Source organism: Falco biarmicus, chromosome 1 (genome assembly GCF_023638135.1).
Source record: "Falco biarmicus isolate bFalBia1 chromosome 1, bFalBia1.pri, whole genome shotgun sequence".
Lineage (NCBI taxonomy): Eukaryota > Metazoa > Chordata > Aves > Falconiformes > Falconidae > Falco > Falco biarmicus.
The window spans coordinates 111,039,733-111,067,527 of NC_079288.1; the positions used below are offsets into that span (position 1 = coordinate 111,039,733).

The following is a 27,795-nucleotide window of genomic DNA, read 5'->3' on the forward strand; positions in this document are numbered from 1 at the left end:
CAAAAGCTCTTTAACTGTTTGGGTAAACACAGAAAACCAAAATAAAATATATATTAAAAACAAAAAATATTATTTTGTTTTGCGGTTTAGATATAGGCAAAATTATTATCTTAATACTAATTTCTTTATTTAGACTCTTATACTGTTTAGCGTACTCTGATAACCTTGCAATAGGATAACAGTGACAACCTGTATTTCTTACAGGACTCTTTAATATAGTTTAATGAGTGTTATGAGAGTTTTTTGCAATATGAAATCAGCATGTTGCATTTTTAAGTTGAGTTTCAAGTTACACTGTGTACAATATTCCATTATTTATTGTGTCTGTAGTCAGAATACACACTATGCATGTGCATTACGGTGCAATAATTAGCATATAATTTTCAACGTTTCAATGAACTTCTGTCATAAAGTTTAAAGAGATTTTAATTGCTAGTAATCAGGATTGCATGTTAATAGGCTGTAGATAATTAGGAAACCATTTGCATTTCTCTTCCCACAAATTTTCTTAGTATTTAGACCCTCACTTAATACATAACTTTTTCTCAGGAGAGTTGGATAATCCTATTTAGTCACAGTAATAATAGATACCCATTTTTTTTCTTAAGGTTTTCTTTCAGTTCCAATGATTTTGAAAGGATTACACTTTTGATTAGTCAGATTTACTGATACTGGATGTACAGTATTTTCCCTCTGACTTGTAATAGGCTAGAACAAACTCAGTTGTTGCAGTAATAGTAACATTGGTTATAAATTTGCATTCCTCTATGGTAGTGAAGATCCTTCTGTTTCAATTGCTCCAAATGTTGGAGAAAATATTTAGCAAATTAGTATGTGCCCAGGAAAATCCTCTTCCTTACATATTTGCGAATATAGTGCTGGAGACCTAGGCTGTCTATACCCTCTTTCACATATGTGGTACACAAAAGAAATACTTCTTTGTCTTCCATGTCTGAAACTGTTTAAATAGCAGAAAAAGTCTGTAATATTGTCACCACTTGATTATTTAAGGTGTTTTGGATAAAGTTGTATAGGTAGAAGTTGTGCATAGTTACGAAGCAAAGAGTAAAGACATAAAATTGAAATAATTAAGGCAGCTGTTTGTTTGGTGTAAGGCAAACAGAGAGATATGTGATGATTTTAATGTTCCTGAAGGAAAAAAGTAATAGACTATTGCAAGGTTGGTGGTTATAATAGCACCTGAATTCATTAACAGTAGGTGGGGCAGAAGACACCTCCTGAGGTTTTATATTAGATGTTTAAAGATCCTATAGAAAACTGACCATACAAGGAGAAAATACAGTAAATTATTCATGCTAAAAGTGTATTTATTTTACAATATATTGTAGTATATTTCAAGGAGTGGTCATAAAAGATAACTCTAAACTATTCAGATAATTGTGTAAGAGTGAATCCAGTGCTAGAAAGAAGTCAGATAGTAGTAGCTACTATTAAGCTTTGTACTTTTTGCTGTGGATTGCCTTAGAAAACCAATTACAAATAAGTGAGAAGATTCACTGAAAAAGGGAAGGGTTGCGGCAAAAATATTACAAATCTATAATGTTCTTGTAAGAGAAAAGGTTACTTTGTCCCTATATCAAGGTTTTTAAATGAAGGGCTAAGTAACTCAGTATGTGATGGCCATTATGGCCATATTGAGTGGCTCACAATATGTAGAGCATCGTACAACATCATTGTGTGTGTTGCACAACCCAAACTGGGAGAAAAATGAAATGGCTGATGACAAAGGTAGGTGAAATTTTAGCATTGATCTTCCAGATGTGTTATATTTAATTCTGTGTCATATGAATTAATTGCTTGCCTTGTTCTGTTTTTTTTTAAAAAACCCACATTATGAATAGCTGACATAATGGTGTGTGTATATAGTTAGGTTGGACAGTGATAAAAAGAGTTCAGAATAACAATGATAAGCAAATGAAATCAAATAATTTGCCTTCCGTTTCACAGATGTGATCACCGGTTTCTAACTTTTCTTTGTCAAATACAGCAGAAAGCCTGTGTTACTTTTGTTGCAGTGTACTGTTAGGACAACTGTAGTTTGAAATGGAAGAAACATTCCTGCATATGTGTGTATCTCATTTTGCCCCATTTGTAAAACCAGCCCAAGTATCTGTCTGGTGAGACTTTGTATGAAGGATGGAAAAAAAAGAAAATCTCTGAAGGAGAAATGTTGAGACTATCTTGTGTGCACAGAATTGCCATAATTTCCAGATTTTCTTCCACTCCCATCTATCTGTCCATTGCAGTCACTGGAAGAGGTGATTTAAAACTTTCCTGGTGTAGGATTTATTCTGATCTATTTCATGCCATTCCCTGCTTAGGAGAAAATACTAGGAAATTTGCTAAGTCAATATGGTAGCACGGCAAGGTGTTTAGCATGTTTTGTGGGGAAGCTGGTATCCACTTCAACAAATTACAATTATATTTTTGGTTGCTCCAAAGCATTATTTTAGCAATAAGGAGTTTGTTCCAAAAGACAAAGAACAATCATTGTTGGTATCACCACACTATTGAAAGCTCACCCCGGAGTGTCAGTGGATGTAACAAAGGCTAAATCACAGACCATGGCACATAGCAAAGGCTAAAGGTCACAGTGTCACTAGACAAGCACAGAAGCAACATCCTCATTCAGAACGGCAGAATCTATGGTAGCTTTAAAAATATGGTTCTTACTCAGCACATTGCTTGCAAGTTAAGAAGTTGCAATATTAGGCTTTTTCATCACAGTGTTAGAGCATTAGTGTCTGATGGTTTTGAAAGAATAGCAAATACAGAATTAAATCAACAGACTCTAAAATACTGTTTTGGGCTGCTATCCATATACTGGGAGAGACTTTAGAAGACTACCTCTTAGTCATTGACATAAGTTACATAGCCTGATTATGGCAACATACATTTCTAGGCTTTACTTGAAGTTGGAGGTTTTCTTTTTATAATCGGGTTTGAGGAATATGCCAGCAGTTTAAAGGATGGGGTTTTAAAAACACACTGAGCAAAACATGGCATGCACCCAAGAGCTGCATTTGGAATACTGTATCAAGCCTGTAAGCATGTGGCCAGGAGGAGAATTTTGTTGTGTGGTTCAAGTGAAACATGAAAGTCATGGCACTTGATGTTAGAGTTACTGGGAATTTTCAAGCTGAACCTCTTGCTGTTGGAATTATTGCTTCTTTGATTAGGGTCTTTTTAATAAAATAAAGCAATTTTTTGTTTGTTTTGGGTTTGGTGCAGAGAAGGAAAATGAAGCATTTTACAGTTTTAATTAAATGTACAGTTTCTGTACTTCCAGAATGGAATGTTTTGTTTGATTTTGAAATAGTTTTTCAATTGTTTTCAAATAACAAGTCAAGGAGTTACCAAGATAACTTGATTGAATCCAGTGTTTTGAACAGAGTGTGGTTTTTTAACATAATTTTATTTTGCAGGACATGTTTTTTCAAAAAGTCTGATTACATTCCAGAAAATTCTGGAATTTTTGAAAAAAAGAAAAAGATGAGTGTGGTGAATGTGGTTTCTGCCAATGTTAAGTAATGACTGGTTGTAAAAGAGAATTCTTCCCAGACATTTATTTAGCACTCCAGTTACAATCCCTTGGGATGACAATGAGCAAAATATGAAGATGACCTATTTTGCGTCCCAAACAGCTTGCAAATGAAGTTAAAACAGATCAGGCAATAATTGAGGCCCACTTGGATAAACAGTTCATGCAGCTGTGTTATATGTACATTTTAAAAGCATTAACTCTTTTTTTTCTTTTTTCTTCTTTTCCCTTTTGATCAATTGTTCTTGCTAGTTTATGAAAGCCTGAAAAGTAGACTTAGAAATTAGTTGCTCAATAGAATTATTTCTTTGTTTTGTATCAGACTTGAGAGGAACGTATAAAGAAGACTTAAAAGTAAATAAATCAGATTTTAAAAAATGTTTTGCAGTAATAAACAATGGATATGTCTTATATCTATCATTAACTCCAGGTTTTTATTAAAAGTGTTTGAAAGTTGTCAGTGTTCTTTTGAACTCATCACAAATTGACCTGAAAGTGGGTATTTCTGGCAAATCTCAAATATTCTCTCTCCCCCTCGCCCTGAGGTTTTTTTTTTATTGCTTGTGAACAGTCTGGTGGAAGAGCAGGGTTTGCACTTAATTTCTCTTCACTAGATCTGTGTATTCCATATATGTGTAGGTTGTAGCATGACTACTGAAATGTTTTTCTAAACTATAAAATAATAGCCTCAAAAATTTTGCCCGTATATAACCTTTTACCTGTAGGCCTTTGCCTGTCACACTATACCTATTAACACGGGTGAGACAGTGATTAGAAGAGAGATAATTGAGTCTCTCCAGTCTGCAGTGATCGCAGCTGTTGCTGATGTTCTTGTCCTTTGCCCATCATACCTTTCCCCTGCCAGAGTGGAGGTGGTCTGCTGCATGCTGAGCAGATGTTTCTCCTTTGCATAGTTATCTTTGGAGTGCCTTTATATACAAAAATCAGATTGCACTGCTACTGTCACTTTTATCTGATGAGAGGAAATCCCAGACGAATGAAGCTGGTTTTCTTTTCAGGCAGCTAAGCAGCGTTGCTCAGGGGCATGTTCTCTTTCCTTGCTTCTGTTGCTGCTCACTGTAAATGTTTTCTTTCTGGCATGTTTCTTCTTTAATCCCCCTTTCCCTCTTTGACCCATATCCTTAATCCCATTGGGTTTCTTTTGAACTTGGTTATTTCTTAGTTTTCTGGTACATCTGTCTGCTGTAACTATGAATCGTTTGCCAACACCACATTTTCATCATATTCCCTGAATGTCTTTTTCCTCCCACAGTTTGTATTGGAGTACTTGAAGAGGTACAGGGAAACTTTCTGGGACTGGTCATTCTTCAACTTTGTGATACTGTGTCATTCTTTACTTCATTTCTTCTTTTTCTTCTCATCTTCTATTTTTAGGGGTCTTTTTGCTTTTTTTATTTGTTCAACTTCCTTGTGCAATTGGTCATTATTCTCTCAACAAGTAAAAAACTGTAATGACAGTGTATGAGGTGATATAGATAATATGGTCCTATATGTTAAATTCACCAGATACACTCATCTAAAGTGTCCGCTTCCTATGTGTCTGAAATGATTTGTTTCTCTATTGCTGTACAATAAATAAGATTTCTTCCCTGATTTTCTGGGTAAGCTGTTATAAAAGTAGCAGTTGCTTATAATGTCTTGTGAAAGTCTTCTGTGCAAAAAGCCATCATTTCTTCTTTTTGGTGGCTCCTATTTTCACTTGAAAACTATATATCACACATGTATAATTAGAGGAGGAGAACTATGGAAAAAATGCAAGTGTGATATTTTTGAGATCACATTATCTTTGTGATGCAGGAGTTTGCTCACTGGTGTCATTTTCAGCTGACTTTTCACACTATCCTCAAAGGTAATCATAAACACAGTCCGGTGCTCTAGTCTGTAGAGATTAGCCTATTTGAAAAACAGCCTTTTTGTTATTGGACGCAGGTAGATGGCTATGAACTGTACCTAAATTATTTTATTCTGGGTACTTTCTTGTTGGTGGAGTAGGTGTAGATAATGTGGAAGAATAAAACTGCTACTTTCTAAATTCATGTTTGCCTGTCATGGTAACACAGCCGTTTAGCATATCCAGCATCTGAAAGAAGTGATGGTCAACAGCATCAAAGCAAGCGGCTGGGACTTGCTATATTGTGTTCCGTGCTGTATGCTGTGTTTCAGGGAGACGTGCTTTGATCTAGATTTCAGGGCGAGCCTTTCATCCCTCCCTCTCTACAGACTGCTAAAACAAGTTTAGCTATGATCTGTGCATGCTCGGTCCTACTGTTAATCCAGGTTTGAATAGTGGAATAGTTAGATATTTTTATCTGCTTCATTTGATGGCTAGTGCCAGGTCTTTCCATTTGGGACCTTTATTTATTTATTAATCATACATGAAATAAAATGCGCACTTCTAGTAACAGACTTGATGGTGTTAAAGGATGTTGCAGTTCATTGATATAGTATATATGAATTGCAGATACATGTTTATATTAATAAGATAAATTACTGCCGAGGAACATAAACATGCAAACGAGCTTTTATCATCATATTCTATTAAATTTTGTCATAAACTTCTTATTACCTACACATGTGAAGGACTAGCCAAACCATGCACAGAGAATCAGTATAAAAGCTTGAGTACCAGCCGAACCATGAGGTGTACCTTTCCTATGCGTGGCCAGAGTGGCTCCTTCTTTTCATGTAAGGTAGACTACAGCAGTGTTCCCCCAGAGCATATCTCTTCAGGAGCTGACTACTGCATTCAAGAGAGGAAAGTAGGAAACTGAGGGATGTGTGGGCTTCTGCTGTTCTGTTAAGGGGGTGCCTTTACACAGTATATATGCCCTTGATTTTCTTTAGTGAATACAACTTGCATTGACTGTGAAATAGAGGCTGACTAGTGTTCTCCTTATTGTAGATATGATGAGTCTTAATACTTCTCTGTTGTCGTTCCAGTCTCCCTAGTACTGCTGCTTATTTATTTGTTTTCCTATTCTCATGCCCAAACCCATTTTTCCTTCCATTTCCACTTTTGAACGTGCAAAAGTTTAAAAACTCTACATATATTTGGTTTTTAATAAATTCCAGCATGAAATACTAGTTTCAGTGCAACTTGCATACCTTCAACTAACCAAAAATAATTTAAAATAAATTAAAAAAAAAATGGTTTAAAACATTTTAGGTTCTGTGCATTCAGAGGATTTATTCTCACTGGTTTAATTGATTTTAATTTTGGTTTTTTCATTCTCCATTACTTACATAGCTCATCTTGCTAAAACTATGCTGAATTTTTAACTGGTGAACAGCAGTAGGAAGCCATTAATGTTATAATGCTGAGGCCAAAAGTAAAAGTGGTCAGAAATTAAGACTAGCAGTAAAACTCTGCAAAAACAAATCAGAAATATCTTGGTATTTAGATGGCCTTTATGCTGTTTCCCTTGGTTATTTCACTATACTCGGGTGCCACAAAAAGACGTTGCAGCATATTTTAGTAAAGTTATATTACATAGATGAAATTATGATTGTGTTATTTTTGTCAGTAAATTTTTGACAAACTTTGTGGAAGTAAAAACTGTTCTCATTACTGCAAAGGGACAGTGTTACTTGAGGTATTTTTGATAATGCAGGACACGGTATTTGGAAAGATCAACAATGTTACATGGTTTGGGATAGTAATCCTAAAAGAACAGCAGCATTACTTATGTTCCACTGTTTTAAATAGTGACAGTGTCAGGATGGGTTTCTTTAAATGAATGAAGTTTATACAGGACATGCCATCTATAGTATGACTGAATAAACATTGATTCTAACCTTTATTCATGAAAGGCAGTAATCTCAGGCTAATGCCGCACTTAACTCTGTACTTTCAAAATGATTTGCCTGATCTGATAAATTATGCAGTCTTTTATTTTGACCTTGTAACCTTGTAGAGTTTACTCAAACTGACTCCACAGTATTTGCCACATTAGCAGTATAATGGCTGTAACCAGTTCTTGTACTACATTTCATTCCGCAGCAAAAAGTAAACACTGGGCCATGAAAATTTATTGATTCAATTACATGATATACACATAGTAGCATTTGAAAAGTGTTTTTGGGATTAAGTCATTACATATCTTCTGTTTGGTCAGAAGTCTGAAATATATAAACAAAGAAGCAAGCAAGTATTGAGAAATATAAATTCTTACTGTACGGTAGAGTGTGCTGTTAGACATCAATCTAAAAGTTGTTTAGGTCAAAGAACAAGCCAGACATTGAACCCTCATGCCTTTCTCCCTGACCAAGGTAACTTTTGCTCTCCATTGATCCTGCAAGTATGTTATAATTTACTATGTAAATGATTTTTGTGTTTGGAGTGTGTTATTTTTGCGTAAATCTAGGCCTTGCAGTTTTTCTGTTTGAGCAGAACTGAAGACAGTACAAGTTTTTCGTCCTTAAACAGTAGAAGCCAAGGCTTCAAAAATGAAAGAAAAAATACGTTAGAAGTGAATTGAAGGATACTGTCATTACATGACATCATTAATTTCTTTCATACTATGTGGACAATTTTGTTTCAGGTAACTATGCTTTTAAATCGAACGTGTGTTTTATCTTGCATTGGTGTATCTGATGCCTTTATCTGCCTAAACTGAGGACCAGGGATATTATGATATGATTAATAGCAAAATACAAAAAACAGTTATCTTCATCTCTTATTGTACTGAATTTGATTTTATAATATAGGCAAGGCAAATTCTGCACAACCTCTACTAAGTAAATTGCCTAATGTCGCAATAGTATTAAATACATGTATAAATAGGAGGTATTTAATATATTAGAAAATTATCTGAAAAGGGGGCCACTAAAGATTTAGGATGATAGTGAAAAGGCGAATATGAACAAATTGTTAAGAAAGAAACCCCATAGTTCAGAAGTAAGTGATTAATTTCCTTATTTCTGCTGCTTTTGTGCTCTATTTTTTTTGTTTGGTTTGGGGTTTTTTTAGCTCCATGTATTAGAAAATGATTAATATCACTATCTTTGAGGGGTTATTTGCATTTGTTCTAGCTAATGCAAACAGGACAGTTGCTGGGAATTGCACTTGAGAAATGGAAGGAAAATACCCAATTTATGTCAATGCTTTCTGCAGACACAGTTTTGGAGATACACTTACTGTCATGCATTCAGAACGTGGCTGGGAGCAGGAAGACCGAAACCAAAGTTGTTTTCTTCATAGTGGTTGAGTTAAAATGTATTTACAATACCTAATGTGGTCCTCACTGTTCAGTCTATAATTTGATCCTGCTGATTAGCTCATGTCTTACATTGGAGAGAGCTTTCTGGTTTACATGAAGAGTTCTTCCCTTGGGTTTGTTCTTTGGGTGCGGTTGGTCAATGTAAATGATGTTGCCAGTGATTCAGCTGCAGCTCCGGCAGAATGGCTCAAATTGCTTTATGGAGAAGCCACGATAGCCGTGACTGATTAGAACACTAATATTTCAGAGGTAATTAGGAAACTGGAGAGGGGAAAATGAGTGGTACGTGGAACTCCTGGTGTCTGATTAACACATATGTCGGCTTCAAATGACCTAGTAAAAGGCAAACAGAAGACTAGTCGATGATGACATAAATTACAGTATTTCCACACTACAGTACCTCTGTCAACTCCACAGTACAATTTGAGACTTCAGAAAGAAACAGCAAGATAAGTGGGTAGAGGAAATGTGTAAAAGCATTCCTTTCTTGGTGGGAAGGGACAAGATGGCCAGAAGGACTCTTGACCAAGAGGAGAATGGGGGACATGAAATGGGGTTGAAAATAACTGAGGGCTCTGGAAACAGAGCTGCAGCTGATGAAAAGAATGGCTTCAGAGAAAGGTGAGGTTAAGGATGCCTATATCCCATAAGTACTTACAGAACTGCCCTGAGGGGAGGGGATAAGGGAAAACTATCTATATTTGGGGTTATATAATATTTTAATACTAAAATTGTTCTAGTTTTGCAGGTATAAATCATGTATATTAGCCTGAAGATACAGGTGTAAGCTTCTGTGAGATAAGACTACAGAGTAATTTGGCATAAGTGTTTTGGGCTTTTTTAATTGTTTTTGCTGAACTGCATCCTGGTTGTGTATACCTGTTGGTGTTACTATTGGGAAGTCTGTTAGGACAGATTTCTTGGTCATTCTCATGTGGATTTCATAAGGCTGCTGACCTGTTACAGTGTGTGTGGGAGAAAGGCTGCAGCAGTTCAAATGTAATTCTGAAATTCTGAGTATCATAGAGATGTCTGCCCTGGCTTGACCCTTGGGAAGAAAATTGCTGTACAAATTTGTTTAAAAAAAGGCAGCAAACAAAAATCAAGATTGCTGCAGGCAACTGCTCCCTTAAACAGGTGGGAAGTGTTCTATAAAATCCATCCAACCAGATGCTTATCTTCTGTCATGAAGCTGATATTTTTTCTGTGATTTTTACAAAATCTAGACTGCCCGTCATTTTCTCTGCAATAGCTAATTTCCATTATTTTCTACCTTTTCTGTTTTCTGCCCTTGTTTCTTTTCTGTCTTTCCAGTGTGGGGAGGACAGGTAGACAGATGCACCTACTCCCCACCCCAGTTCCCTGTGTTAACAGAGTTGTTAAAGTTACCAAGTCAAGAGCTCAAAAGTTTAGTGAGGATCAGAATTTACATCACTTACTCAACTAGATTTTGGCCCTGCATGTATTATGAAGCAGTTCTTAATAGGGGAATTTCATACTGTAGCTCTCAGGGGACCATTGTAACGCTTAGTGGACAGAACAACAACTGCTGAGCAGCTATTCCAGTGTTGTATGCACTTGGATTTTAGTCAGTAGCCCAGCCTTGCTTGCTGAGGTAAAATTTTCTTCTTCACTTTATTTAAAGTTTTATTTTGTTTCTAGCCCTGTGGAGTAGATTTATATTCTGTACTAAATGTAGAAGCCCATGGGCTTTTCTAGAGTGCTTCTGTTATAGCATCTGACTTCACAAATCTTCAGAGCAATTTTTTACAGTGCCTCATAATTATTCCCATTTTACAGATGGCAGATGGGCACAGAAGAGATTAAAGCTGTAAGTGCCCTCTGCCAGGTTTTCAAATTATCTGGCCATAGTACACTGTTTTTAAAGAGTAAAGCCTCTATTGACTTCCAGTGTTGCCCTGGATACTTAGCAGTTCTTCGGTTTGGAGTTCAAGGTTTCACACTGGGTAGTGAGAAGATGAGAAATACAGTATCAGTGACCATCTATGAGAAGTCAAGTGAGATGCCCAGTGTCATTTGGGTTGTGTACTATCACTGTGGTCTTCTCTGAAGACTGCAGAGTCATCTTTTCCAGCCATCTTCTCCCTTATGTGCCTTGAGATGTCTGCAATAAAAAGGGATTGTCCACCCAAGCAGCAAGGGGAACAGTTCATTGCAGTGAGGGGCTGTGGAGGTTTAAGGACAGATGTTACAAGTGTACTTGTACTGGAGAAGTGGCACCAGAGTGTGAAATAAATCAGGGATGTAACTAAATCCTCTTGTTGTTATGTAAAACATGGTGTATGATCAGTATCTACAGCTGTGATGTGATCCAGTAGATCAGCAGAAGCTACTGAACCTGTCTGCCAGAAAAATATGACCCTATTAGGACTGGATGAAGGAATTAGTAGACAGAAGGTTTGAAAGTAAGAAAGATATTTAGAAGTAAGAACTGGTCAACTGTATGGCACCGTATACTTCCTCACAGAAGAATAATACACAGTCAATTTATCTGAATTTTTCACCTTACTGCTTGCTTATACCAAAGACTTGATGGTTTGGAGTAGGCATTTCTTTGGTGGCTATATGACATTTCAACATATATAAATACATACATACATTTGTACACACACACTCTAAATAAATGGTTATATATAATTCTTTATAAATATATTTATTTAGATATTTTGATAAGGGCCCTTAAATACTTGAGCTGTGCAAATCTCAAAATTTAAAACACATTTCATACTTCTTTTATCTCTCATTGGTGCCAAAAACAGAACTATGGAACAATGCAGTCTGAGCATTGCTTGGTTGGCTGGATCTTTCCTAGAGTTTGTCATTGATTCCATATGTGTATTTACTGTCTTAGCCTTCACAGTGAATGGTAGCTTTTATCTTTGAGAATTCTTTAAGCAATTTAACTTTGCTTAGCTTATTGTTCAGTAATAAGGAAATAACATAAGTGATTTAAAATACTGCTTAACCTAAAAAAACCCATAAATGGTTATTATCAGCATAGTTCAGTCTTGAGGTAAATTATCTTTCTATCAAGAAACAAAATACTAATTTTCTAGTAAAGAAAGGGGGGGATAAACTTTATTTTTGTTACTACTTATATGTTTAGAGCACATAAGTAACAGGTTAAGGGGGAGGAGTAGTCAAAAATATCACAAGTACTTCATATCATTTTCCTGCAACCTTAGCACTTCACCGTGAACATTATAAATGACTGATAATCCTTTAGGTACTGACTTGCTTTAGAATGATGTATGAAATAATATGTGTTTTGCATGTCCTGTTTGTAATGATAAAGGTCATATAGTATCATTTACATAATCTGTAGCCAGAAATGAACTCTAGCAATATCTTCTGTATAACATATACATTATCTGAGGTTTAAAACTCTCATTATTCATGAAAGTTAATTTTACAGTGGGTGTGAATGATCTATCTTATGGCTGCTTTTTTGATCATTCTATAAAATAATATGGAGCAAAGCCTGCACAAATAGCAGGAAAACCAGTAAAGAGTGATGCATTTGCTTGACTCTGTGTATACCCGATTGGATCTTGATTGATGGCAATCATTTGTCTTTGTCAAAAAAAGGAGAAAAATTCAGACATTGAAATAAGAGTGCTATCAAACTTTCTACAATGGCAGAAAGATTCTATTAATGTAGCCTGAGAGTATTAACTGTCTCTGCTAGAAAATGATAAAGAATGTTAATTTTTTTTCTTGAGCATATTTAAGTGTAAACTGCATTATTTTGTCTATGTGGGAAGACTAAAAGGGGCATGCTATAGATTTACGGCATTGCTGGAATTGGAATTAAAAAAAATGAGTAAATTGCAAAAAAAAAGAGCAAAAAGCTAAATACAAGAGCTTAATCCTTCTGATTATGATTTTGCAACAAAACAATAAAAGTTTAAGTACCATAGTGTCGTAAAATCCTTAATGCTGCATTCCAATTGATATTGAAGCTTTGAAGACTAACTTCAAAGGAGGGGTGAACAAGAGCAAAAAAATAGATATAAAATAAACAAAAAAAAAAGAAAGAAAAAAAGACAAGCTTGGTTTAAAAAGTCCTTTTGTATGTCAGATCTAGGAATATTGAGCCATTACTTGAATGGGCTTTAAGGCAACTTCCTTATTAGTGATACTTAGGAACACAAAGCATATGCTTGTGGGTAATAGTATATTTAAGGGGAAAAATTCTATTTCACAGTACAGTAATGCTAGCAATGCAAGAATACTGTTTCTTTTTAAATAAAGGAATATATATTTTTATATATAAAACAACAACAAAAACCCCACAAAAAACAAAATCACCAAAACCCCAAAGCATTAATCACTGAATTTATCGTGCTGCTTGTATCTGGATTTTATACATCTCTTATGGTCTCTGGTTCTAAATAGCAGCATTAAAGTTTGATTACTGAAACAATATTTTCTAAATGATGAACACAGCAAGTAGCCTTCATGAGTACTCTCTCTGCCCTAGTAAGGCAAATATTTTTTGTTCCTAAACTTTTAAAGAGTAAGAAAACTGTAGCATTCAACTTTGATGTTTACTGGTCCTTGATGCACCCTTAAAAATAAATATTTGAGAGATTGGCATTTTAAGGACAGCTGAAAGAATAGCCTTATCAAAACTGGGAACCAGAAACCGCTTCTAATACCTGTACTAATGTGCTTTCTGCCCCTCATTAAGTAATTCTAAAGTTTTTGGGTTTTAGTGTTGGTGGTTTGGGGTTTTTTTGGGGGGTTTTTTGGGTTTTTTTGGTGGGAGTGGGGTTTTTTGTGGGTTTTTTTGTTTGTTTTGGTTTTTTTTAATATATATATATATTGCAGCATAAGCACAGTGTTATCTGTCCTTGCTTAAAGAACCCTGTAAGCAACATCATTAAAAAATTCACGTTTGGATGGATTCATTTGGTAACTTTCATGAAGCTGTTGCTACTGCTTCTGAAGATGCTAAGGTGTGATATTAGGTGGTGTGGTGTATTTTTTTATTTTTTAATTTTTCTTGTTACTGGTAGGGTAGGTGAAACATGACTTGTATGACTGAGATCTTTGCTGTTTTAAGGAGCAGCTGCAAGATTGCTTCAAGACAGGGAAATTTTGGAAGTGGAAGCACTATGTGTTCAGTATACACATACACACACACTACTTCACCCCCTCTCTTCTGAAAAATAACAAATGAGCACCAGACTAATATTGTAGGACAGTATTGAGATTATGAGGTTGATTTTTCAGGGAGCAATGGAATCAGGATCACTTGTAATGTCCTTATAGAACAGATATATTCTATCTCTCTTCTCCACCACCACACACACCCCTCTCCACCTTCTTTCTGTTCTTGCCTGCCTGCATTTTCTGTCCCCATTAATTCTTCATCGGATTTCTTTTTTTAGCTTTTATTGTTTTTCCCAGGTTTCTGTCCTAGCCAGACCTGGTTTTGTGCCGCTGCTCTTCTACTCTGCCTCTTGTCCTGCTGATTCCCTACTCTGTCCTGTTTTCTCTGCTTGATCACCAGCAGAACACGTATGCATAATCCCTCCCCTCTCACATTTTTATCTTCCATGGCTTCCACATCCAGACGCTTTTTTTGTTGCTTTATAGGCTCTTTGTCTCTTCTGTATCTAAATAAAATAATTTCTTCCTTTATGCTGCTTGTGTTGTAGGCGTAGCGTGCACTGGTAAAAGGCAATGGTAACTTTGTTACAATGTCTCTCCATCTTTCTGGAGTGGCCATTTCAAAGAAAGTTTGGGTGGGGTTTTTTTGTTTTGTTTTTAGGAGATAAAATTCTGGATTAGAGGAATCGTTTTCTGGTCTGTGAGAATAATGCATGTTTGTCGTGGACAGGAACTCAGACTGTTCTCAATGGGTTTGCACATGAAGTCACAATCTGAGCGCATGAGTAGTGTGGTGGGAGCAGCCTGAGAGGCACAGCCTAGGGCAGGAGGGTCAGTGTCTTCAACGGTGTTTTACTTACTTGGCAAACACCTACTGCTTGTATACAGACTGAACTTCCAAAGCCTTTAGTGTGGCCATGTTTGGCAGCTTTGTACAGAGATAACCAAAGAAATACTTTGGGCAACAGCTTCTATGTGGGAAAATTGAAGTTCTCTTAACATAGCTAACTTTGACTTGTGAAATCTTATTACAAATTATTAAAATATAGTAAACAGAAATTAAAATAATACCTTAGAAGACTTTTGGGCAAGTAGAATTACCTACAGATCTATTTCTTATGAAAGATTCAAAAGGCATTGGATGCACATCATGGAAAAAATTCAGCCAAAGAACCTGTTACATTTGTCAATGTGTTAATTTCTCACCCCCAAATCCCATACAGTGTGCTGTAATCTCTGTGATGATTGTCAGTCTGTCTCTTCTCTCACTGCCCCCTTCCCTCATGGAAAAATTTTGGGGAAAACACCATCTTGCAGCGATTAGTATCAAAGATTGGTTACTTCTATCATATGGTATGGTAAGTAATCTGTAGCTATTGCTGTGATTTGCTGCTTGCTCGTATAACTTCACACATGTATTTAATTTCCAAAGTTTAGCAAAGTTATTCCCTATAAAGATGGTGAAAGTCTAGATGAAAGCCATCCCTTTTGTGAAAACCATATTCTCTATCCCTCTTAGTGACTAGTACAACGAAGTAAATTTTAATGGTGCATGATACTGAAAATGAATCCTGTGACCTTGAGAAGTTGTAGCAAAAGATCAGGTTTTATTTGAGTTCTGTTGTCATTGTTTTCATTACTGTATTTTTAATTTTTGGTTGGAAAATGTAGTACAAGTAGCTGTGTATATATTCAGTATTTGAAACAGTCCAAATTAAAATTCGTAAGTCAGTTAAAAAACAAAACGCCAAGCTGGTTTGCATGTAAATTAATATATTTTTTTTTTATCCTTTCCTAGGGCTCTGTTCATTTCGTTAATAACTGAATTCATCTTCCTCCCAAAATGAGAAAGAATGGTTTGTCTTCTGAAAACATTAATGCTTTTACAGCCGTGGAAAACCTTTCCCTTTATTTTAGGCTTGAAATCTCTTACAAAATATATGGGCTTTTTATTTTGAAAAGGAAAGTGAAAGCATTCAATTTTCATGGTGAAATGAAACGTTTTTTTCTCAGTGTTGAGTGTCAGTCTGAATTGACTCTTCTGTCAGCAGAGAAGCTAATTGCAAAAAAATACGCTTCTCAATTCTCTTAGCATGATTTTTTTTAAAGAGTTTTTTGTGATGGATTTCACAAACTTTGTAAACAAGGTTTCTTGGAGGAGTTTTATTATATACTGTGTCAAAATGTTTGGGTTCTTTAATACTTTTATCATAGGCTACTGAAAAAAAGAAGTTAGCAGGGATAATACATGGTTATTTCTAAAGCTGAATAATGGGGAAAGGTGTGGCTTTACAGATAATTACGCATACAGTTTATATATGTGGGAGGAAGATTATGTTCAACAAAGAAAATGTGCCTTGTGATGCAGTGTACCTGAATTACACTTATAAGCATCTGAACAATAATTTAACAGTGATACATCCTAAGTAATCTTCTCTGAAGAATTTACATAAAACAAGAATTAACATCTCCAGCAAAAAATGCAAAGAATTGTGTGCTTGTTACAAAGAAACGATCCATTTGCATTCCAGATTTTAAATATGCAATTTATAGTTTTGTTAGGAGTTTCTTTAGTTCCTAAATGATTTTCTTCTTCAGTGTCCCTACTATTGTTTTTCACGAACATCAACAGCATCACATGCTATGCAGATACTTGATTTATACGCACACAGATGGAACACTGTAGTCCAGAAACTAAGGTTTGCCTGTGCCAGTTAAAGCTCTTTGCCTTGATGCCTAAGTCACACATTAGAACGGAAATTCCCAGAAATTAACAGAGTTCCAGCTTGTTGTTTTTCACTGTAGTGATTCTTCCCAAGCTCTGAACTTGGGGGTTGAGGCCACTAATACTTGGGTTTGTTTGAAGTCGGTTTCTCCACCATGGATGAGTTCTTGGAAGAGGAACACATTAGGAGGAAGAAGGGGAGTATAAATAGACAAACCACATCAGACTCAGGAAATCCCCTGAGCTGAAAATAGTTGGAAACTGGCAGTGTACTGGGGGAGAAGTTGTGGATGATGCGATTGATCTTACTCTTCCTTAAGCCACCACTGACGTTTTTGGATGCAGAATTTGGGGTTAGACTTTTGGTGAGAGAAGGTACAGCTGCTCCTGTGACCTTTCTGCCCAGCGGGTGCATGCCTGCCCCTCCTCTGCAGGGGACACGTTGTCCCTCGGGCAGCTAGTGGTGCCACTGGAGTGATGTGTCTTGGGTGCAGTGCCATGTGAGTTACCCCAGACTGCTCAGCTCTCCTTGGTGGTGAGTGTGTGTCTTAGTGGTGCTGAGTGGCTGTGGAACAGAGATTCTTCATTGCATATGGCTTACTGTTTCCAGTTGTGAGTGACAGGGTTGTGTCCGTTTCATTCTCTTCTGTGATGCGATGGCTGTGTTCAGAACAACTACATAATATTGAGAGTTGTTGCACTGTTGGGGAAGGATCTATAGAGCTATGTTGGTTTTCCTGCTGGGTGTGTTTTTCACATTTGACTTGAAACTCAGAACTGTTGTTGCTGAGATGGCAGGTGAATTTGTCTTAAAAGCAAATAAAAGAGTAGCTGGCTGAAGAGGGAAAAGCTGGAAACCTTGTAAAGAGAGGTAATAACCGCTCTGAAGAAAAAACTTCATTGTCTTTTAGCATGTGTCTCTATGGATGCTAAAAAAGAGGGGAAAGAAGTTGGGGGGGGGGGGCGGGGGGGAGGTTATGCTCATTCTTAAATCACTGAGATGAAGCAGGAAACATTTCCTAGTTTGTTGCTTCCTAAGCTTTCATTTCACAGTCTTTGTTATCGCTCCTGTTCTACAGTGTGGGATTTAAATGCTAACACCGTTAATGTCTTGAGCGTAAAATAAGGATATGTGGAGGAAAGAATATGGCAATGTCTCTTGTATTGCTCAGTCCAAATGTTAATTACCAAGTTATCTGTTGCTAGATTTCTCCCTTAAAATAGCTGTAGAAAAGAAGTTTACATCTTGTCAATTAGCTGCTTATGTGTTACCGTACAAGCTTTTCTCCTAGGCTAAGCCCTTGAATTAATATATTAAAGGAACCTTGGGTGGTTTACTGCTCTGATGTTGCTTATGCTTTAAAAGTAGTCCTTTGGTAACTTTTTGTGACACTAGTAAGGATGGCTTCCACACTTCTCTATGTTAACATAGCCAGAGAATAATGTGATTTTGTGGGGGCCAGTAACTATCTTCAGAACCTTTATGACCCTTGGAGCATCAGTGGATCTCAGGATGTAGTTCAGTAGCTTCAGCTAGCATTGGTAGAATGGGTGATTAAAGCTGCAGTTATTTAGGCAAGCTCAAATTAGCACTGAGTAATCAGACATGAACTAGTACTGTATTTATCTGAATGTGGAATGACAATGATGGGTCTGCACAGAAAAAAACCAACTATAAAGCCCCTCCCTAGCTCTTGGTGTTGATCCCAAACATGGACTTTCACCTTTCCAAGTGGAGACACCAACTTTTTATTAGCTTATTCTCCAGCATCAGCTCCTCATCTTGGGACCATATTTTCTACCTCTCTAGACCTTAATGTCTATGCCTTAATGCTGCTTCATCATCCTCAGTAGTGCGGTGTACCTGCTGTTTCCCACCATGTTCTTGCAGACCGTGTAGCAGGGAGGTGTGGAGCAGTGTTCTTTGTGCCATTGGCAGGGTCGTGGTGTGAGCTGACAGCTACCACCTTGCAAAGAGCAGTTCACAGGCAGCACCTTCACTTGCAGGCTGTGTCAGGTAACAGTTTGTTTTGAACGTGCCTCTGTGCCGTGCCTATTAATTACCAGCCTTTTGTCTCCTGCTTCATTGGCCACATATAATAGAAGATAGGGTATGTTTCCAGGCTACTTTTTTCTTCATTTAAAGCTGGAGTAGATACAGTGTGCTCTGTGTGGTCCAGGAAAGAGTGCTTTGTCATGATTCGGTGCTGTGTTTTTATTTCTAGAGACCTTTTGCTGGTCTTTCAAAGGAGAAATATATTTAATAAGTTAAACCTTTTCAAAAGTTTTTAAGTCCTGTTGTTGCTTCCTGACTGTGCTGTGCTAGTATGGTAACAGTTAGGAGTCTTGCCTCATGTGCTTCTTAGTGGTCTCGCTGCCTTGTACTTATTGTTTCCTGTCTCAGAGCGTGATACGATGTTTGCAGTTACTTGAACTCTTTCTTACATATGTTCCTGCAATCATCACACAATGAAGTAATTTCCCAGATTTTTTGCCCTTCTCAGATTTTTAAATCCTGAATTAAATCTCTGACACAAGTGTTAGCCTTTAAATCATACATGGTTTTATTTGGTTTTGGTTGGGTTGTTTGTTGTTTTGGTTTTTCTTTAATGTAAATTTTTATTTTAGTTATATCAGAGAGTAAGAGAGATGCAGGTAATGTTGAAGTTGGGTGTCTCTAAGACTTCAGTATCCTAACTTGCAATCCCAATTGATAATACTGTTTCTGTGGTATTGTTTAATAGTAGCCAAACCTTCTGTGGACCTGATGGTTACCTGTTACTCCTAATGTAATTTAAAGCAGAGGGACAAGTATGTTCAAATTAATTTGTGATTAAGCAAGGGTTTGAAGGGGGAATTTTCTTATCTCCCTAGATGCACTCAAATTATGTCTACAATAAAATAATTTATGTATGTTTGATATGTAGGCATTTAGAGACCTCAGAGAGGACTTTCTTCCCTTTACTATTCTAGGTTTTAAAAAAGTAAATTAAAACCATGTGTAAGCAGGCCAGAGCTGTTCCACCTCTCATAATTTGGAGGGCAGTCTCCTTGCTATCAAAGGAACTAGCAGGTTGGTCTCTCTTGAATGGAAAACTTGTTTTGGCAAGGCTGGTTTGAAGGCAAGTGATCTTTAACAGACCTTGCACCACCACCTTACAGAGGTGCATTCTGGATTGGAAAACGCTAAATGTTGTACCTAACAGTCACCTTTCCTATTCCTCTCTTTGGTATTTGTTGAATTGCTGAATTAATATAGTTACTAGATGCTAATTTTAGCTGCTTCTTTTTTTGGGAAAATTTTGAACAATTAGTTTAGACCATTCTGGCAGAGGATTCTGAAAATGTATATTCAAAAGAAAAAAAACACAACTTCCTTCAGAAGAACATACAGGAGCAAAATATTGGCTGAACTGGGGGGAGAGTGCACTATTACATTTTTATGGAAGAAGGAAAGTATACAGCTGTTAAGAGAGCTATAAAAAAAGATACAGGTTAGCCACAGCTCTTAAAGTGTAGATATGTGGGAATGTGATTTCGTCCTGTTTCTTCTAGAAGAGATGATAGCGAAGCTGAAATGTTTGGTGCGGGTCAAGTCTAAGATATTTTTGAAAAATCTTTACTGTAATTCCTGTATTTAATATTTTTGGTATCAGAACAATATAGAGATGAAACAACAGATCTGAGGAGATTTTACTGTTTTGGTCAGAAATTGATCTATACGCCCAGGAATGCTGAAGGATTATGATCTCAAATTCCAAGCTAATGGAAAGAATGAATGAGTTGTAATGTTTCACTGTACTTTTTTCCTCATGGAACATCTGCTGATGCTGTAATTAGTGAGGAAAGATATAGATCCTTTCTATACCCATGCTTAAGGTGAAAGCATCAGAACCAGTAGGAATGGCCAGGGAGACAGAGACTGAGCTGGCTTTTCTATCATATGTCCTCCAACCTATATTCTTACATCCCATTGTTCATTTTGGAAAGGAAGGTATGACTGCTGCACACTAGGTTTCCACATTATCAGATAAACAGCACAAAAACTCAGGTGAGATGCAGTGTACCTGTTCTTTGTATATTGTGTTAATTGTTGTTATTTTTAATAGCATCAACATGAATAGCAGGTTATGGGATCTGTATGAACTGTAGTTATTTTGAAAAACCAATTAGAAGTTGTTGACGCCAATCAGGTGTAGGATGTGCGAGATCAAGAAAGATTTATGAGCAGCTAAGCCAAAGCATCTCGTTGCAAAGTTGCTGTATGTTCATTCTTCCATGTATGAACTAATTTGGCTCAAAACCAGAAGAGAGTTTTCATGTTAACTTCTGTTAGTGAAGTGGAGTAGTTTTCATTTCTGTTAATTTATAATTAGCCTTAATGGAAATGCAACAAGAATTGACCTGTGTCTTAAGGTGACATCCTTTAAGTGCAGCTTTATTTTGGACTGATCAAAATAAGATCAGTTTAAGATAAGACAGTGGTTGCAGAATACATGATTAGTACTGTACCGTGTACTAAAGTGAGCCCTCTTTGAAGTATCAGCGTGCACTGGAATGCCAGCACTTCAAAGAATGCTGCCTCCAAAAAAGCTGGGGCTGTGGTTAGTCTCCAAAGGGTTAATAAAGATCAAAGAAGAGCACACGTAAACTCATACACAGAGAACTGTTTTTAAACTGGAGGTTAATAACACCATCATCTAGGACAGCAGCACCTTGAAGGTGGGCTTGTCTTTACACTGACGTGGTGCTTTATAGTGCGTAGAGGGTGACCAAAATGTTTATAGTCAATATTTTTCTGGATTGCTTTTTAAACAAAGAATTCAAAGCTTGTCAATGCAGAAAAGAGACTCTGTGATATCTGAAAATGGCATTGTTTCTCTCTTTTTGTTTTGCATGCTAGTTAGATAGGAATGGGTTTTTGGTATGATGCAAAACACAGGGATCGAGAGGCCTGGGTGGGGAACTGTAGCTGTAGTGTCGAATGGGTAGGTGAGACAAAGACGTATTATCCTAACTTTTTACTGTATAAAATCATACTAACAGCATTTCTACCAGTTTTTAAAATGCAAATTTAGGAATTACAGATCTGTGCTGTTTGTACTGTCTTGTTTATATGGGAAAACAGCATGAAATATCTGTTAGGCCACGCTTCCCTTAGTGATGGTCCCATTTTTTTCCTCTATGCTGTACTTTAAACTGTACAAAGAACCCCTCTGACCATGCAGAGGTCCTCAGAGTGACAGTTCGATGTTAAGTCCATGTAGACGTTGTGCCTGTACTTCATACCCTGCTTTTCACTTCTATTTCTTCTGAAAGATGTAAAGAAGAATAGCATTACTTTCTCTTTTGGAAACACCCAACACCCGCCCCCCCCCCCCCCTGCTTTTGATAAAATGGAAGCATACATAAAAGCAGAAGTCTGTTTAGGAAAAAATCCTTTCTAGACAAAGCCAAATGTTTTCTTGGAGAAGGGTTAGAAGCAGCAAATAGGCTGTGCTAATTTAATGGATTACATTAATTTTCTGCATAATTGATACTATGCCAAAGAAGTTGTACTCTGTGGCCTTGGGCCTTTGTTGTGACCAGTTCCTGTTACTACAGCAATTACTGTGCGTTATGTTTTTTCTGAAAGGTTCCCAATTATTTCCATTTATGGAAGTCTGTGCTCTGAAACTATGGAATATGAGTGTCTATGTGTGGGGAAAATGAAGATAATATGAGGAGGCATGGACTCGCTAATATTAGAGTATGACTACACAATAGATCTTTTTTGATATCAAAGATGTTCTTCCTCATCCTTTCCTTCCTTCCCCTCACCTGCATGTTCCTTTCCCACATTTTTAGTTATGTAGCTGCTGGTGAGACGGCCATGTAAACAGGTTACTAACCTAAAACAGAATAAAATCATGGAACCCTAATAAGCCCAGATTGTTACCATGACTGGGTTTAGTGTGGCTGTGCGAATGCTTATGTGAATGCAACTGAGAGAGGGAGGGTGAGTAGATCTTTAATTGGTTTTGTCATTGAAGAACATACAGGTGTAATGTAGGTAGCATTTCCAGCGATCTCAATGCACTTAGCAGGAGTTAATTAATCTTTAATGTTCTGAAGTAGATACCTTTATTGGTGAAGTGCTGTGAAATACACACTTTGAGATAGAGTGTAGATGGCCAAATAATATTTTAGCAATAACTTTGACTTAACGCTAATCAGACCTTTTCCTGTGTGCTTTGGTAGTGCTGGGGCAAAGTTGGGAATCAGGTCAGGAACCTGATTTACTCAAACCCAGTCATTCTTCCTACTGAATCAGTCTCCAATTCAGTTTTATCACATGGCGATACAGTTGTGCATGTGATCTCTGCATGAAATGCTGAACTTGGTACTGCTGCTGAGAACTTGCTTGTCAAGTTACATCTTCAGTGTTTGCTTTACCATCATTAAGATCAATTTTTATTTTCCAAAATATTTTAGATATTTTTGATCATGTTACAAATCAATAATACAACTGGATGTGCACAAAACATTTTTTAGTTTAGTACTTATAGACATGTAGCTAATTGTATTAATATGCTCTGGTAGCTTGGCTTTTTAGATCACCATTTGTGAAAACTCATTACAAGAATATTGAAGGGTTTCAGAAAATGTTTTACTTTCTGAAATTGCATTTTATCAAATCAGCTAGTGGACATACCTTGAGTTTTATTATTACATGCAAAATACGAGAGATTTTAGTGACTCTTCTGGACATCCAGCTGCATGAAAATGCAATGGATTTCAGTTTGCAAGATAAAGCAGACTTTTACATCACATGATGCCCGGCAGTCTGCTAACCGTACTCCATCAAGATTTCTGAAGTGCTTTCTAGAACTTAAGCATTTTTATCTTTGGATTGACAATCTAATGCAAATGCTTATTGGCTCTTCTTTTTGGAGAAAAATATTTGTGTATCTTGCAGCAGATGTCTAGCTTGAGTTCTTGAAATATTTTACATGGAAGCAAAAGTTTCCTAGATGTAAAGCAAAAAATGTTCCTGAACAGCATTAAAATAACCCAGCACATTTTTTCTTTAAAATTGGTCATCGCTTTTTGTGTTCTATGATTGCTCTTTTGTGTAATTTAGAAATTAAGTAGCACCTGATACTGTACATTTGATGAGCCAATTGCAACCAAAGTGCTGAGTGAATTAAAACCAAAAGTTGTGGTAGGCTTGCAGTCAATGATGGAGGGACTGCAGAGCTGCCTTCTTCCAGGTTTCATTTCAAATCTATATTGTTGTTACTGATGAATAAGGGGTGTTGCTGCTCTGTGTTTGCTTGTCTATGAAACTAATTTAACCTGTCTCTGTTTTCGAGCATTTACACCTTCGAAATTGCCATCACTGATTGATTGCCTTGCCGATGGTCTTAGTGGAGAGACCAAGGACTGATTAGGTTTGGAGATTGACTTACCTACTTACCCGCTTAACTCTACAATTAGAATTTCAGCGGCGAGTATGTCACCTGGAAATTTATCTTGGTATCTTCACATAGATTTTAGGGAATATGAATGAGGTATTATGCTTAAGTCATGATCACCACTTGTGTTCTCATTCAGTGGTCTGGGAACAGCCTGTGCTTCCAGATGTGTCAGTGCAAGTAGTAGAAGTACAAAATTCACATTGACTGATGTTTCATGTCTGTGTTTACTGTGCATAATTGCCATACAGCAGAGCAAGAATTGGTTTTCTTGATATAGTAGACTGTGCAAAGACTATAACAGCAGACTCTCCTGGTCTGAATCTTTTTTCAGACTCAGGAAGTCAAGGTTTTCTTGCCTTTAAGGCTAAATAGCCTTCTAGTTAGAAGAGGTCATTTACAGCTGTAGTCATCCTCGGTCTCTGCAGATGATTTCTATAATGCTGTGCTGTTTTTGCCTTTCTTTCCTTTTCTTTGTTTCTCTTTTCTGTGCTGTGTTTGTTTATTTAGTACTTTGCTAATCTAAGGATCTGATTGGGTGCTTCTGTAGGGTGCTAAAATCCCTTCTCAATGAACTCGTGGCCCAGATACAGCCCTAGGACCTCTCAAACTGTTGCTTTTGTAGGACTATATTTTCTTTTCTGTTCCCTACCTTGCACAGTCCCTTTTCTATCCACGCTGTGTGCTGACTGCTGCTTTTCTGTGGTCACAGAGGTAGCAGAATATCTTGAAATACACAATGGGTAAAGCATTACAAGAAGTAATTCTTTGGCAATTGCATGATCCTTTCGTCATTCTGTGATTGTACTGCTTAGATTTAATTTATCTCCTGTGGGGTATGAGGACCAGTAAGTAATTCTCACACCTAAAATTCCTTTGTTATAACACCACAATAAAAGTAGTCCACCAGTTGGTATGTTTTGTTTCCAATTCTGTTAATCTTTGAAACCTGTAGGAAAAATAGGTTTCTTGCGCACACATCTTCATTCTAAGAACATTTAAACTTTCTCCATTGACCACAGTGACTTTTTCTTTTGCACGTCATGCTCAAAGTCCTGAGAATACAGGTTACATTGGTCATTCTGTATTTCGTCTCATCGCTGTACAATTGTAACAATCTAATTAGTTACATGGGAGTTAAGAGGAAGCTTATATCTCAATTCTGAGTACATAGCCTGGTAATTTGGGGAACTATTTGAAAAATACAGCAATATAATGGTTATATTATTTGAATAAAACATTTACTATAAAAACTTTGTTTCTATTCAGTCAATGTTGTTACTAAGGAGCCATGAATGACTGTGTATCATGTTAGAGGGTGCCCTGACAAACCCATGCAAATCATATGATTTATAATTCATAAATCCCCAATCCCCTGAGAATGTTGCTCTTGCACTTACACTAATTGAGTACTTATGTTCATTGATCCAGTCCATATAGCACCTTTAGTCCATATGGCAGCCTTTATCACAGGGCCTGAAGCTGCTGCTGTCAAATGGCCCCTGTAGTCGATGGCACTATGCTGTTCACAAAACCTGCTTACTTGGCCCTTTGCTTTCTAATCCTTCAGTCTGTCAGCAGTCAGTTCTGCCCAAATCGGAGCAATATTTCTGTCTGTCTCCCCCTGGCTGTAGTGGTGCAAAGTCTGCATGGCACAGCGTTGTGGTTAATTGATCTTACCAGTAAGCTAGTTGTTCCAGAGTAGCTACGTGGTATACTGGCTTCTGTTGGTACTAATACACATTTGTCCCAGTAACTGCTCTCAAAAAGTACTCACTTGTAAAAATTAGACAACACAGGCATTTCTTTTTGGCTATGCAGTTTTTTGTTGGGTATATTTCTATTTGTGGAGAGTGGATGTTTGGGGTTTTTTTGGTTTTGTTTTTAACCTCATAGTACAGTCATTGCCCCAAATACACAGTCTAATCATTAATACGTTGTATGTGAGTAATCAGCGGACCAGCGAAGGAGATGGAATCCTGTGCAGATTTCCCGTGTGGAACTGAAAAGTGGGAGACTAAAGATATATTATGTTTCAGGATAATACTTGGTGCCTGATCATTGATACTTATTTTTCTAATAATTTTAACATAGTTTTGTAAGGTAGTATAATTGTAATTGCTATCCAGAAGAATGGCATCACTTAATTCTATCAAAACTGTAGAAAGATAGATGAATGACAAATTAATAATTTACCATCTTTGCATAATACTGTAGCACAGAATACCAGAAGGATTGATGGCAGAAAAGGTTAACAAATTTTAGCAGCTTCCATTAGCTTTTCATTGTCATATGTTTGTGGTACCGAATGAAATAAGCTTTGTAGGAGATCTCAGTCTAGGGAACTAATTACTTGTGCCGATTGCCATACTGATGAATAGACCCTCATTGTATCATTCCCCTGAAGACGAGGAGCAGCCTGTGATTCACGACTGCATCCTGGCTGATATTTGATAATAATTTTAACAGATAAATGTAGGAAGGCAGAATGATGAAGTGCCTATCCATGCTCTATGACTATCAAAGGCATGCACATAGCCAGCTGTGTTCTGCCTTTTTGCTATAATCACTAATGGAGAATTCTAAGTTATTAATCGACCTTTGAATAAACCTGTATTTTCCTGTGTCTTATAATTTTTCTTTGGTTAATCATTCCAAAATTGTTGGATTTTATAATCAAAGCATTCAAATTTTAGCATGATCGTAACACAGACAACTGGGAAAATAAGATGCTGGGGCATTTGATTCCAGTACTTCAGTATTTTTCTGAAAGTAAGAAATTGGGAAGATGAAGAATAGCACTGCCTTTTCTTTGGTGGTAGAAAAAGGCATAGAATTTTAATGAAGGTAGTAGATGCAAAGGCAGTCTTCATTTTTATAAAATTATTTTCAGTCACAATATTTGATGCCTACAAATTCTGTTTAAAAGTAGGATTATGTGAATTATTCTGCCTTTTGGTACCATGTTAGTTTGAAACCTCGATTTACCTTAAATAAAATTAATTTCTACCTTTACACCTCAAAACTAAGAATGTGGATACCAAGTATTTTTCACATTGTAATCTATAGATTAGTTGTGGCTGTGCATTTGTCAGTGTGGAGAGTTATACTTTGTATTAGCTCCTGGTCCAGAAATAGAATTTATATGCATTTTCATCTATTGTTTTAATACTAGCTATGTTAACAAGTAAAATCAGTGGGTTTTAATTTGGGCATACAGGTTTTCAGGCTATCATGGCTATTTTATGCTTAAGGCATTTTCTGTTTATTTGCTATACCTGAAATTGGCGGGGTTTTATACATTCTCCAGGCTAAAATACTGCTTTTACAGTGGCATTCATTCATGATGCTCTAACAAGATAGTAACTGGCACTTATATATGACCGTATTAAAAAGATCTACCTATATTTGGAGTGTACAGTGGAAAATAATGAATTTGATATAACCTTTTCTAGATGTGATTTTTTAAAAGTATACTTTCAATATAGCAATTATTACACATCATAACGTGTAGGTTTTAATTAAATGTAAAAACACAACTACATAAACCAGAAATCCAATCTGATTTGCTTGAAAATAGATTGCTGTTTCACTCTCCTGGAATGGTTTATTTAAAAACAGTAAATGGAAAAGAAATGCATTTTCTTGTGTTGTTCTAAGCCTCAGGGGCTA

General features: G+C 36.7%; 1 protein-coding gene across 4 annotated transcripts in view; it reads left to right on the top strand.

Moving 5' to 3' along the window:
* LRBA (LPS responsive beige-like anchor protein) overlaps positions 1–27,795 on the top strand; it is a 411,064-nt gene that overhangs the window by 186,495 nt on the left and 196,774 nt on the right. The gene's annotated exons all lie outside the window — the stretch shown is intronic.